Source organism: Cibotium barometz, chromosome 28 (assembly GCF_041138505.1).
Source record: "Cibotium barometz isolate CiBa-2024 chromosome 28, ASM4113850v1, whole genome shotgun sequence".
Taxonomy (NCBI): Eukaryota; Viridiplantae; Streptophyta; class Polypodiopsida; order Cyatheales; family Cibotiaceae; genus Cibotium; species Cibotium barometz.
Genome location: NC_141073.1, coordinates 27,411,214 through 27,421,095, shown reverse-complemented (window position 1 = coordinate 27,421,095; position 9,882 = coordinate 27,411,214). Strand labels below are relative to the sequence as shown.

Sequence of the window (9,882 nt, the reverse complement as noted above, 5' to 3'; positions counted from 1 at the left end):
GTGATACATGAGATGCATTATTCACCACTTTTGGGCCATCTTGTTGTGCTTAAAACTTTTGCCAAAGTGAGCAGGAGATTATATTAGAAAGGCATGTGGAGAGATATCAAGAAATGTGTGTTGGAATGTGTGTCTTGCCAAAAGAATAAGGATAGCCATGAACTTCCAAGTGGATATCTTCATCCTTTGCCGATTTCGGATGGGAAATGGAGTCACATTTCTATGGATGGATCTACCAAGGACAAACGCTTCACACCTATATGGTGTTTTATCTCTCTTGTCCTTTCTCATCCTTTGATTTTAATTTATGTTATTCTAACTAAAGAAGAGATTTCAAGTCAAGGCTAATTAGGCTAAATCTAGGTTGCCACTTTCAAGTCAAGGCTAATTAGGCTAAATCTAGGTTGCCACTTTCTTGTAATTTACCGAGAACAAATCTGATTGAGTAGCAGTCCTGAAAGAGTGAAGATCATTGGTGGAGATGCACAAAAATCTAAAGTATTACACACCAAAGATGCCATAGGACTTTGCTAGGCCATCTCTCTTTCAAAGGCCGCAGGTTATAGGTCCCACATTTCAGGTCCTAGGTTACAAGTTGCCGCCTTTGTTCATGCAGTGGCCATTCCTTCATCTACGTCTTTGTCCTTTGCAAATCAAGCAATCTTCCCTCCTATCAACAAGACGTCCAGCCTTCATTGCACGCAAGCTCTCCTCTATTCCCTAGTGGTGAGAATCTCTCTCTCTCTCTCTCTCTCTCTCTCTCTCTCTCTCTCTCTCTCTCTCTCTCTCTCTCTCTCTCTCTCTCTCTCTCTTGTCTAGGCTGGAATGTATACCAACATGTGGGCTTATGGACAATATCTTCGGATAAAATCTATTGGTGACGACTTACGTCTAACTCAAGATTCTTGCATTGTTGCCTCTTTCAAGCAATTATCACGTGCAAGTTCAAGAGACACAAATCTTATCGACAGTGAACTTGGTTACGTGGGAACCATAGTCGACATTTATGAAGTATCGTATCGTATCTTCAAGAAGGTAAATGACATCTCTCTTCATGCAACAATGACATGTAGATTTCTTGAAGCTATACATAATTCTAAAGTTTTGATTCGTGTATTTTGACAGGTGGTTTTGAAGGTGGATTGGTTTTGTGCCGAGTATAAAGGCAATAATGCCACAATGAAAAGAGAACCGTCCAGATTTTGGTCCGTCGACTCCTCGAAGTTATTGCATGCAACAAAAGAGCCTTACATTCTGCCAACTCATGTTGAATAAGCGTTCTTTTACAAGAATACAGATGCTCATCCATGGTGGCAAGTTGTGCATGTCCAACCTAGAGGTCGACACTTGATAGCATTGACTCTCAGAAAGCGGATCAGGATGAATTGATTACGTCCTCGAATCTAGACACATCGACGTCAGAGAGGTGTAGAATTCTTCTTTCCGATCATGATGACATTGTAGATGACGAGAACGACAATGATCCAGACTCTGACACTACAGACACCGAAGAGGAAGAAACAATGGATGTCGAGCCTATGGAGGAAATGAACGTCAACAAAGATTTAACGATGGAGGAGTTCGAAGAAGTCAACAAGGATAATGAAGATGAAATTTCAGAGATGATGAGGACTATTAGTCTTACGTGTCAACTCACGGATCAACCTATGTTCGGTAAGATTTAATCTCAAAATAATTCATTGTGAAGTCATGATTTTTATTCTTTTGAAAACTTACAAACAAGGGTGGGTGGTGGGGAATCTCGTTGGTGATAGCCTCATATGGCTAGTATCGGGGTTTGATTCCCCTCAGACTCGTTTTTCTTGCTCTAGCTGTGTATAGGGTAATTTCAGCTTCAAGTTCACTGAAAGAAAGTTCGTATCAGGATTCGATTCCCCTCCTCTACCAAGGCTTCTATCTCGCGTTTCAACCCCAGTATCAGCATCTCAACCTTCAGTACCCGCAATCAAGCATTGCTCCCTGGATTGACTTGGCCTAGCAGTAGACCATCGAAGCTAGCAGTCTTCTAGCATTTCATGGCAGTAGTTCCAGCAGCACCCTCAGTGAGTACCCGTAGTACCCTTAGCCGCCGCAGGACCCCCACGCTGCCCATTTGCTACTCCAGCTCTTCTCTCTCTCTATGACACTATGGTCACCCCAGCTTTGATGTATGCAGCACTAGTATGGGCCCCATGCTTGTCACCCGCCTCATGAATGCAGATTGAGAGACCACAGATATGTATGATCTCATGCTTGTTCCGCAGCAAACCATCAGTACCCTTGTTCTACCTGACATTGGTATCAAAGCTCTCTGGTGGTAACTTTTTGGTCTCATAGGTCATTTTGGCCTTTTGAAGACGTAAATATAGCATTTCATTTTGTTTCATTTCTCTCTCTCTTTACTTACCGTGCATTGTCGCGTCGATGACTCATGAGTTTGCACATTTGCTTCAGCAACCACTTCCAACTCCATCCTATCCCAAACTCCGTCTCCAGTGTGTTGATGACATGTTTCTTGTCATCCTCAAGTTGATCGTTGCATTACAAAATAAAGTCCGTTATTAGTAATTCAAATAAAAACCTGTAATTTATATTCTTTATGTTAAATAATACTTACTGCCATGGTATATGAACTCGCTGTAGATAAGACATGCAAAGGTCTCTCATCCGACGTCTGAAGGCGATGCCGGCTCTGACCTAAAAGATACCCCCGTCAGGCATGATGTCGCATGTGACACCCAAAGTGCCAGTGCATGTGCGCATCGGCACTGGTGGGGGCACTAGTGGGGGCACTGGTGGTGTGCTACTCTGCCCCGTTGATGCCTACCTACAATACAAACATACGATAGATTGAGATGTGAGTTCTTAAAAAGTACTTGATATTTAATCCGTAATCGCCATAAAAGAAATACCTACAGGACGACAGCCCCTAGCCTGTGAATCAGGTGTCACCTGAGTACCAGGAGGTACATCAGGAGTAAGCCGTTGACTCTCGTGATGTGATGTACCTAGGATAGGAGTCCTAAGAAAACAAAGACATCAAAAGGATATATATATTAAGAACTCTATATGCAAAAAAAGGATGACATTACTATTTTATCAATCGAGAAGCTTACCGATGCGCTGTAGTGTGTGCATGAGAAGAAGTCTCCACTCCTCCATGTAGCTGGGAGGATGTACCCTCTCCAGTTTGTATAGGCATACTGAATCGCCCAAGAATCTCGATGGCGCCATCTAAACCCGCATCATCCATCTCCACATAATCTGCCATGGCCTCTCACAGTGTATCTCCAGAAAGTCCAGTGCCTCGTAGCAAAGTCTTGATGATCGCCAGCTTCACTTTACGGGTGTGGTCACTCATCGTATCTATATATTTAAAACAACTATATGTCAGACTAGAGATACATTGTTAGAGGAGAGCTCAATCTATCTATTTAGGAACATTGACTAAATAACTCCAAGCAAGATGCATCCACATCTCGAAGTTTGCAAGAGTCATATATGGATTGTTGCAAAGAACGTCGAAAATAAGGATAGATGTCCAATGTGTTTGTGAAAGAACTTCTTTCCAATCTTACGACATGAAGGTAGAGATGGCCAGTTTAGTCCAGGATATCAATGGAAAATAAAATTATATGTAGGCCATAACAATGGATTGGACAATTCTCAATCTAACATGAAGCGGCCATGTGGCCGTGGCCATGGACAATTTCCAATAGCGCACTTTAGATCCAAGCTTATCCATGGTCCATGACTTGAATCTTTTCACATAGCATTACGTGATGCAGTTTCAAATTGATAAATTGTGTGAGGTGCAAACCTTACAATTGGATATCACTAATCTCTTTGCGCAAGTTCACATGAAGAAACTACAAGATCACTTGATCCATAAGATGGTTGCAAGATACAAAGTTCCCGGTGGATTCAAGGATCTAGGGCACTTGAGGAGCGAAATATTAAAGAACATATATAATGTTCCTTTCGATGAGGATGAGGGCTTGCAAGATGTTCTTGTGAGATGCCATCTACTTACGTGTGTCTTCGAACTCCATCTTCTACATTCATCTGTTTATGGGGGATATGCCCGGGATATGGATGTGATTGTGAACATAGGGATATCAAGGTATTGCATGCATTTTATGCTCAAGAAGCCTAAGCTAATGTCGAAAGACCCGGATGTGGCCATCAAGAAACCACGTTCATTATAAGCACCTGAAAATGGGGCACGCCATCAAGGATAGTACAAGCAATCATTTTGAGAAGAGACAAAGGTAGTTACGTCTTATCAATCAGAGTAATCCCATGTGAATTTAGATTTGTGGGGAAGCCCAAGAGCACTCATTGGAATTTCAAACTTGGGCACGTCTCCATTCTAGTAGAAGCCTTGAATCTTGTCAGATGGCATTACCTGATGCAGTTTCAAATTGATAAATTGCGTGAGGTGCAAATCTTACCATTGGAGATCACTAATCTCTTTGCGCAAGTTCACATGGAGAAGTTGCACGATCACTTGATCCATAAGATGGTTGCAAGATACCAAGTTCTTGGTGGATTCAAGGATCTAGGGCACGTGAGGACGAAATATTAAAGAACGTATATAAGAGACCAAGGCAATTACGTCTTATCAATCAGCAATCCCTTGTGCATTTAGATTTGTGGGGAAGCCCAAGAGCACTATTGGAATTTCAAACTTGGGCACCTCTCCATTCTGGTAGAGGACTTGAATCTTGTCAGATGGCATTACTTGATGTAGTTTCAAATTGATAAATTGTGTGAGGTGCAAACCTTACAATTGGAGATCACTAATCTCTTTGCGCAAGTTCACATGGAGAAACTGCAAGATCACTTGATCCATAAGATGGTTGCAAGATACAAAGTTCTCGGTGGATTCAAGGATCTAGGGCACGTGAGGAGCGAAATATTAAAGAACATATATAATGTTCCTTTTGATGAGGATGAAGGCTTGCAAGATGTTCTTGTGAGATGCCATCTGCTTACGTGTGTCTTCGAACTCCATCTTCTATATTCATCTATTTATGGGGGACATGCCCGAGATATGGATGTGATTGTGAACATAGGGATATCAAGGTATTTCATGCATTTGATGCTCAAGAAGCCTAAGCTAATGCCGGAAGACCCGGATGTGGCCATCAAGAAATTATGTTCATTATAAGCGCCTGAAAATGGGGCACACCATCAAGGATAGTACAAGCAATCATTTCCAGAAGAGATGAAGGCAGTTACGTCTTATCAATTAGCGACGAGCAATCCCATGTGCATTTAGATTCGTGGGGAAGTCCAAGAGCACTCATTGGAATTCCAAGCTTGGGCACCTATCCATTCTGGTAGACGCCTTCAATCTTGTCAGATGGCATTACCTAATGCAGTTTCAAATTGATAAATTCTGTGAGGTGCAAACATTACAATTGGAGATCACTAATCTCTTTGCACAAGTTCACATGGAGAAGCTGCAAGATCACTTGATCCATAAGATGGTTGCAAGATACAAAGTTCTCGGCAGATTCAAGGATCTAGGGCACGTCAGGAGCGAAATATTAAAGAACGTATATAATGTTTCTTTGATGAGGATGAAGGCTTGCAAGATGTTCTTATGAGATGCCATCTGCTTACGTGTGTCTTCGAACTCCATCTTCTACATTCATCTATTTATGGGAGACATGCCCGAGATATGGATGTGATTGTGAACATAGGGATATCAAGGTATTGCATGCATTTGATGCTCAAGAAGCCTAAGCTAATGCTGGAAGACTTGGATATGGCCATCATGAAACCACATACATTATATGCGCCTGAAAATGGGGCATGCCATCAAGTATAGTACAAGCAATCATTTCTTGAAGAGACGAAGGCAGTTACATCTTATCAATCAGCGAAGCAATCCAATGTGCATTTAGATTTGTGGGGAAGCCCAAGAGCACTCATTGGAATTTCAAACTTGGGCACCTCTCCATTCTGGTGGTAGACGCCTTGAATCTTGTCAGATTACATTACCTGATGCAGTTTCAAATTGATAAATTGTGTGAGGTGCAAACCTTACAATTAGAGATCAGTAATCTCTGTGTGCAAGAAGTTCACATGGAGAAGCTGTAAGATCACTTGATCCATAAGATGGTTGCAAGATACAAAGTTCTCGGCGGATTCAAGGATCTAGGGCACCTGAGGAGCAAAATATTAAAGAACATATATAATGTTCCTTTCGATATGAGAATGAGGGCTTGCAAGATGTTCTTGTGAGATGCCATCTGCTTACGTGTGTCTTCGAACTCCATCTTCTACATTCATTTGTTTATCGGGGACATGCCCGAGATATGGATGTGATATCGGGGACATGCCCGGGATATGGATGTGATATCGGGGACATGCCTGGGATGTGGATGTGATTGTGAACATAGGGATATTAAGGTATTGCATGCATTTGATGCTCAAGAAGCCTACGCTAATGCCGGAAGACCCGGATGTGGCCATCAAGAAACCATGTTCATTAATAAAAACCTGAAAATGGGGCACGCCATCAAGCATAGTACAAGCAATCATTTCCAAAAGAGACAAAGGCAGTTACGTCTTTTCAATCAGCGAGAGCAATCCCATGTGCATTTAGATTTGTGGGGAAGCCCAAGAGCACTCATTGGAATTTCAAACTTGGGCACCTCTCCATTCCGGTAGACGACTTGAATCTTGTCAGATGGCATTACCTGATGCAGTTTCAAATTGATAAATTGTGTGAGGTGCAAACCTTACAATTGGAGATCACTAATCTCTTTGCGCAAGTTCACATGGAGAAGCTGCAAGATCACTTGATCCATAAGATGGTTGCAAGATACAAAGTTCTCGGCAGATTCAAAGATCTAGGGCACGTGAGGAGCAAAATTTTAAAGAACATATATAATGTTCCTTTCGATGAGGATGAAGGCTTGCAAGATGTTCTTGTGAGATGCCATTTACTTACGTGTGTCTTCGAAATCCATCTTCTACATTCATCTATTTATGGGGGACATGCCCGAGATATGGATGTGATTGTTGTGAACATGACACACTTCTTGTGCTGCATGTCAACAAGTCACCCATATCAACATGGATGCTGCAACAGAATCACATGCGGCTTGTCATGCTGCACCATCCCAGCTGTTGAAATCGTAAAAAGCCGTTCTTTCATGGCTTGCAGTCCAATAGTTTGTCGATGCTTGTATGAATGGGTTTTATGCTGATAACTTCTTGTTCCACTCCAATCATCTGCTTGTGCTAGAGACATAGATTTCCCTGTGTGCAATGCCAACATAGGCAGCTATAAAAGAGAGTTTGGACTGTCTTGTGGTCAAGATGAGAATGAAGTCTAATTCACGCAACAATTACTTGCATTCTATGGATTTCTCGTTGGGTCCATCAATGATACATGAACGGCACGACCAAGTCTATCCTCCTGATAAGCTAAGGCAGTTCGAACTAATATGCGGCATCTTGCAGCGCAAGTTACTGTCAAGAAACCTTTCGAGGAGACTTAAGGCATTGGCTTGCGGAGGACATGCTCTAAGCCTCCTTTTTATCAACCATGATCAAAACATTAATCAAGCATTGGGCTGGAAGCTTTGGACCCTTTCAAAGCAAATCGGAGTAGGGATGTGCATCAGAATAGAGGAGAGGATGAGCTCTCCTCTAATGGGTGCTATCTCTCTCTCTTCTTACCTGCTGCTGCAGTCGACCACATTGTATTAAAGCGCCTCACTCAATCCTCTTTCCGCCTCGCTCGATCCTCTCTCCACACGCGCCTCGCGGAAACAAATCTCTTTCCCACGGCTAGGCCGGGGATATAAATTTTTTACCCGTCGCTTAAGCAACGTATATCAGTATGAAAACGTCGCTAAAATAGTCGTTTTAAACATTCGCTTAAACGACGCCTCCGAAAACGTCGTATAAGCGACGATTTGTTTTTAAAAAAAATTAGACGTCGCTGAAGCGACAATACGTCACTTAAGAGACGCATTCATCATCGTATAAGTGACGCTAGATAATTTAAACCCCCTCGCTAGACCCCCCAATGGCTTGTAGTGTCTTCCCTTCTTCATCCATGGGCAGTAGATCTTTAATTTCTTGTGGAAAAGTGCGTAAAAATCTCTTAAGATTGGACACATGAAACACATCGTGAAGTCTTGTAGAAGAAGGCAAATCAATCTTGTAAGCTAAGTCACCCACATTGTTGACTACCATGTATGGGCCCTAATATCTATGAGCCAATTTTGGATTGGAAGAACCATTGAGGATGTTAGGAAGCTTCAAAAGCACATAGTCACCTTCTTCAAACTCCATCTTTCATCTATGCTTATCCACACTTGACTTCATGACATCTTGAGCCTTCTTCATATTGTCCTTGAAAAGTTGAAGAAGCTATCTTATCCTTTTCAACTCTTCCTTGGCCAAAGGATTAATCATTTTTTCCTCATGAAAGGAAATAGATGGCATATGTACTTGATACCCATAGAGAGCCTCAAAGTTGAAGAAGCTTTATTATCCTTTCAAACTCTTCCTTGGCCAAAGGACTAACCATTTTGTCCTCATGAAAGGAAATAGATGGCATATGTACTTGATACGCATAGAGAGCCTCAAAAGGTGGCATGCCTATACTCAAGTGCTTGCTTGAATTGTGACAAAATTCAGCAAGATGAAGCCACTCATCCCAAGACGTTTGCATATCCTGACAATAATGTCTCAAACACACTTCTAGCCATTTGTTTGTGCACTCCATTTTCCCATATGTTTGTGGATAGTAGGTTGTAGATGGAGTGATTTAAGTTCCCAAGCTCTCATACAATGTCCTCCCAAAAGTACCCATGAACTTGGTATCCCTATCACAAATTATTTTGTGTGGCAATCCATGTATCTTGAATACATTTTCCATGAATTGCTTGGCAATGTGAGAAGCCGCATAAGTAATCTTTGAAGCAATTAAATGAGCTGATTTTGTGAGTCTATCCACCACCACCACAAATATTTGATCCCATTCTTGATAATTCTTTCTCATGTTTCCCGAATCTTGGTCATGTGTTCATTAATCTTGGTCTTGATTCATTTCATAAATTTGCTCGGTATCTTAAAACATTAGCTTAAATTTTGTCCATTTTGAAGGGTTTTAGAAAATATTCACCAAATTTTAAACTTTTTGGGGCATTTTTTGAAAACATTCGCCCCATTTTGTATAATTTTAGATTTATATAGGAGGAATAATTACCAACGCACCTACATTTATATATTTATGGAGGCATCTTATTTTTTACCCTGCAAGTTGAATCTAGCTAATCTACAATTAAGGAGAGGGAATAGTAGACTAGTGGAGAGAATAATGGAGGAACCTATGGAGAGATTTTAGGAGCTTATTTGTCTTCTTCTATCCTTATTATTGCCTATTTAAGAGTCTTCCTAATAAGTGGGGATTATGAATCTTTTTGACCTCTCCATCTAATACTCCTTAAACTTATTTTACATATACATGTGATCATGTTGATTATGATATTTAATCCATGTTAATACGTTCATCATCACTCACATCATTTTGTCAATACACGTCATTCATCAGTACTCTGTATCTCTCTTTAGAATGCATCATAAAATATATTATAATTTGGATTTGGTTTCCTTTGTACTGTGAACATAAAAGCCTTCTAAATCTTCAAGTATCAAACACCAAAAGTTGGACAACCATCATAACCGTACATGAAACACATTGTGACTATTCAAATGTAATAAAATTTGAGGAGTCACAATGTGGAACAGTAACCATGGCATGATTACCATGTAGATCCATGGTCGTAGAGTAGACTTTACCCATAAAGATGTACGCACGTTCCATGGCTATTATCTATACCCATAAAT

The 9,882-nt window shown here is 41.1% G+C and overlaps 1 pseudogene; it reads right to left on the bottom strand.

Annotated features, from left to right (window-relative positions):
• Nucleotides 1–2,597: 2,597 nt before the first annotated feature.
• LOC147622697 (uncharacterized) lies at nucleotides 2,598–3,271 on the bottom strand (annotated as a pseudogene).
• Between the last annotated feature and the right edge of the window lie 6,611 nt (nucleotides 3,272–9,882).